Genomic DNA, 5365 nt, shown 5'->3' with positions numbered 1-5365 from the left:
AGTTAGTTTTGTTGATTTTGATTATTGAATATTTACGTGAGTAAATAAAGCCGTATAGGCTATTTATCTATTTTGTTTATCTTGTTCTTTTTATTTAGTCATCGATCCTTTTAATCCGCATTAAAAATGCTATCAAAACGTATCAAGTCTCGTAAATTTAAATAGCAAAATATGATTTAGTAAAAAAAATTAAGTTACCATGTATCACAAATGCCCTCTAAGGTAATTCTGCCAATGGAAATGCTCCATAATTTATTTTAAAACTAACAAATGCCTCTCTTTATGTGAAACCAAGAAGACAAACGTTTAAAATTCATCAATCATTCTATTACTCAAATCAGATTTTACATACCTCATAGTCGAAAAACACCTCTCGGCCGTTGCAGTTGCAACGGGCAAAACCAAATCAAACTCTAATAACGGGTAGATGATCTAAACTTGAATTATCAAATTAAATTAAACAGATAACTTAAAGAGTAATAAACCCTAAAATTTCATATAGTACAAAAAGATAGCTAATACGGAGTAATATTGATAAATACCTTAAGTAAAATTAACAATTGAAGTGGTGATTCCCGGCTTCATGCTTTACGGCTCTTTGCAACTTAGTTTTGATGATAAAAAAGAAAGATGAATGAAAGATAAACATAAAACTATATATTTATTATTATATATATCTAGTGAATTACGGAGTAGTACGTATTCTTTATTGTTATTAGTATAAAGAAAAATTAGAATATAACTCCAATTTCACTTGCAATTCCAATTCCAAATTTGTCTAGTAATAAAGGTGGAAATGAATAATAATTGGGCCACGTATATTAAATAATAATTGGGCCGTGATTTTCAATTCATTCTTCACTTTAAGCCTCCTAAACGAATTACGGAGTATGACACGATATATTATGTTTTTAGTGAGACCCTATCAAATTGGTTGGGGTCAAACCTAGAAAACCCAGCACTTTTGACCTATTAATTATATGTACTACATGCTCTCAGAAAAAATTGAGTGGTGTCAATTGACACCACAATATATACATGTAGCTCCGCTACTGACCACAAACATTACTATTACTTTACTTTTGACCTATTAATTATATGTACTACATGCTCTCAGAAAAAATTGAGTGGTGTCAATTGACACCACAATACATACATGTAGCTCCGCTACTGACCACAAACATTACTATTACTTTACTTTTGACCTATTAATTATATGTACCACATGCTCTCAGAAAAAATTGAGTGGTGTCAATTGACACCACAATACATACATGTAGCTCCGCTACCGACCACAAACATTACTATTACTTTACTATTACTACTATAGGACAACGACATCCAATCAGAACCAGACACGTCCCCCAACATACTGTTATACTGTAGCTACACTGTAGAGCCTTTTTTTTTTACCAACCCGTAATCTCCATCTTCTTCCAGATCAACCCTAATCTCTCTCTCTTCAACACCTCCAACATCTTTCCACAATCGATTGCGCCAAAATTACACCGTATTACTCTATGGCATCACCACCAACAAATCCGTCGCGAAATTCCGAACACCACCGTACAAACTTTGACAGATCTTGCATAGAAAGCGTGTCTACCCGTGGCTCAACGGTTAGGGTTCGTTCCAAATCTTCCTGAACGATTGTTTTTTTTATAATGATAGTCATCTTGAACGATTGTTGACAAACTAGGGTTTCAGTTTCGGGTTTGCTCTTTTTAGCAATTGCAATATACAGAATCTATTTGCAGATAGAGTGAGTAAACAATTTTGAATTTACTTATTTGTTAGTAAGAATTTTTTTCGTTATTGATTGCATTGCTGCAGCTATTTGACACAATTTATATGAAGAAAAATGGTGTTATTGAATATCATGAGTTTGTACGTTCGCTAAGCATCTGTCATCGTGATGCTCCCAAATCAAACAAACCTGATGGTGTTACACTCTGTTTTCAATTGTATATATATATATATATATATATATATATATATATATATATATATATACCTGATGGTGTTACACTCTGTTTTCAATTGTATATATATATATATATATATATATATATATATATATATATATATATATATATATATATATATATATATATATATATATATATATATATTAGTAAGAAAACACCTACTTTTTTTTTTGTTGCTGATGGTTGGCCTACTTTTTTTAGGCCTGGTCAATGGAACGGTACTCAGAGGTACTATAAAAATATTTAACTGCAGTTACCTGAACTGATCGTTTGATCTATTAAATATGGGATGGATGAAAAGGCAAAAAGTTTTATATTTGAGTTAAATCATTATGTATTAGTATTTTTCTATTGATCGATTGATTTTGTGTTGTTTTAGGATTTCATGGAGTGATGTCAAAAGATGTACATGATGCAAGTTTGCTAGGTTCGAGTTTAAAAAATGAACTTTTATATGAATTATCTTACATTCGTTTGACGATCACCCTGCTTTCGTGCAGGAACTACGACTAGGAAACGGTTTTGGAGACATTGCTTTAAAGTCATTTGAGATAAAACATAAATCGAATTTCCACATTCAATTACCTAACGGGTCAAAATGGCCACCTTGATAACAGTTTGGCCACTTCATGTCACTATCTTCTGACGTCAAAATATAATATTCAGCACTATAACTGTTGACAATCATCCCATTAAATGATAATATGTGTGATATATAGGATGGGCATGCTCGACGACTTGGAGAATATGTCAAGACGATTAAATATCTGTAGCAGTCGAATTTATGATCATTGAAAGCTATTTTTGCTCAACTTTCTCTCTATATTGGTTAGTCAGTCCTTTCCTAAATATATTTAAAGCATTACCTTCTTGCAACCATAATATGACCTTATCATATATTAGGGCATGCCATTAGCACAAGATTTATGGCAATCATCTTTGTTTGAGATATAAACTCTTTTACATCTTTGTTTCGCCACTAGGTATTTAATAAACTAAGTAACTCATCATTATTTGCCATTTTATGTTCTAACAGATTTACACCGAGTTGATTCATATACGTATAAGGTTTGGGCTAAGTGAGCCAAAGTGTTGCTGCTGGTTTGACATCGAAGTTCGATTGATGGCGTACACCTTATAATATTTCGGTAATTCAGTTAACTTTGGTAATTGCCATTTGCATTACCCACTTTAGTATAGATGAAACAAGTCTGTAAATGTAGCCTTTCAAGCCCATTGTTATGTTGATCAGAACATAGATAGATATTATATGATCATGTCCAGTGATTTGAGTTAAGTCAATTTGCAAGTGTTTATGCAAATGCTTATTGTGTCTGTTTTTTTGTGAGAATAGATTGAAACTGACCCATTTGGTCCTTACATGACTATGAATACCCATATGCGTTTTAGGTACAAACGAACGTCAACAACATTTAAAAAAGGCTAAAATATACTTGTGGTATCATAGTAGTGACTCCAGGTTGTTTAGTTTCTGTTGGACTTACTAACATAACTTTGGAATCCATTGTGATAAAAGTGTCAAATGTGACACTACATATTACTAAATGCATAGAGCATAGATTTTACATAAGCCCTAAGTTTCAAACTGTAGCTCCTAATAGTCGTAAAAAAAGTTCGACTATAAAGAAGTGGGAGAGCATACTTTGCAATGGAACAACTCAAACATATTATATCGGATTATTATGAAACAAACCCGAATCCGTGTTGCAGTCATCAATAATATTGGTGGTTTCTATGAATTTTTTCATAGAAATTAGGAGTGGATCGTGTTAATAATATTTAAGTTTTTTGGTTAATCAGCAAGAGAAAGCAAATTGGCTATTGTGAGATGGTGATTCTACAACTGCACAAAAGGTGTTCGCTGATATTTTTTCAAAGAAGACATATAAGTGGACTTTATATGAAATCCTCCCTATTTTTAAGAAAAGGTTGTTCAGAATGTTACAAAGAAAAAAGCTTTTGTGTTGTATGTATGTATGATGCTATGTAAATCTTCAGTTTGAAATGCTTGATGAATGATGATTAAAGGATTGAGACAAATTTGCAAATTGTGATATATTATCCGTTATTAATGTGCAGGTGAAGCTCTTTGTATAGCTTCTGGCCAAAGGGGTATATTCGTTACGGTTGTTCTTAGTACTTAACTGCTACCACATTTATGTCACAGACAATCTCTGTTGTATCGTAAAACTGGTGATCCCACATTTTGGTTAAAGTTTATAGTAATTGTTGTTTTGGCCTACACCTGTTGGTGGTGGTTCTGGACAGTTTTCCCTTGAAACAGGTAGGCTTTTGGATTTTGATATTTATTATTTGATATATATCGATATGTATACATGCCTTACTAAAAGTCTAAAACTAATTGCATTAGAAAATAGGAACTTATGTATACTCATTGCAATGTCAGGTTAACCATTTTTGAATCATGGTGAGCATGTCATTAGTATCTAAGATACAAATATGTGTAGCAAGAAAACATTTTGTACATAACTAAACCGTTAGGCTATAAATGTTTACGCTTTATGCTTCAGATACAACAACTACAAACATCCGCCGCGAAGCGCGGACCTCTTCACTAGTTATATAAAAATCTAACCGCTAATTTTATTAAATATTTGCTTTGTAAGAATTTGTTGTGATTATAAGAGGATTGCCTGGACGTTGGGAGACACAAATTTGAGAGAAAATAACTCTATTACTCACAAAAATAGATTACATAGTATTACAAAACTCAAAAACAAAAAACTCTCAAACTAACACACTAGGAATTCTCACCACTCTCTAGTCTCTAGGGATGTATTCACTCTTGGTTAGGATTACACATTTCTCACACACACTAACTAGGTTGTGATTACACTTTTTGTGAATGCCGTACAATGGAGGTTTTCACCTATATTTATAGAAAGCTTTAAGGAGGTGGAAAGGTGTGAACGAGATGGTGTGAACACATAAAATGGTGGCTAGCCGTAATTGTTTTCAACTTTGTTACTTCCATATGAGTTGTGAAAGTTGACTAGCCGTCATTGTTTTCAAGTTTACTTCTTCCACATGAGATGACGATATCTACTCGATGGAATCCGACCTCATTCAGATCTACGAACTTCTGGAATATACTGAGGAGATCCACCATCATCTTCTCCTTGTGATGGTCCTGGAACATCTCGCAGATGGGGTTGTGGCTCCCCCTGCTCAGCACCGTCATTTTCCTCATTATCTTCTACTTCCGGTATTTCATCTTGCATTGTATGTTCATTTCTCATAAATGATTCTGTTGTTGCCTCTGGCACCTGAGCAGCAACATTTGACTTCTGAGATATTGTGGGGTTTTCAATATCTTCTATTGTCTGGCTTTCATG

The 5365-nt window shown here is 33.2% G+C and overlaps 1 long non-coding RNA gene across 6 annotated transcripts; it reads left to right on the top strand.

Moving 5' to 3' along the window:
- Positions 1-1347: 1347 nt before the first annotated feature.
- On the top strand, positions 1348-4354 carry LOC139899123 (uncharacterized). 6 transcript variants are annotated; one of them, XR_011777320.1, is made up of 6 exons: positions 1348-1762; positions 2190-2415; positions 2489-2816; positions 3025-3136; positions 3810-3937; positions 4089-4354. It is a non-coding gene; the product is annotated as an uncharacterized lncRNA (long non-coding RNA). The 6 variants fall into 6 exon arrangements; XR_011777322.1 differs by lacking the exon at positions 4089-4354 and having other exon boundaries at positions 2190-2216; positions 2368-2415; positions 3810-4042; XR_011777321.1 differs by lacking the exon at positions 4089-4354 and having other exon boundaries at positions 2190-2289; positions 2368-2415; positions 3810-4042.
- The last annotated feature ends 1011 nt before the right edge of the window (positions 4355-5365 follow it).

The sequence above is a fragment of the Rutidosis leptorrhynchoides genome, chromosome 3 (genome assembly GCF_046630445.1).
Source record: "Rutidosis leptorrhynchoides isolate AG116_Rl617_1_P2 chromosome 3, CSIRO_AGI_Rlap_v1, whole genome shotgun sequence".
NCBI classification, from domain to species: Eukaryota; Viridiplantae; Streptophyta; class Magnoliopsida; order Asterales; family Asteraceae; genus Rutidosis; species Rutidosis leptorrhynchoides.
This window is presented reverse-complemented; position numbering and strand designations above follow the sequence as displayed.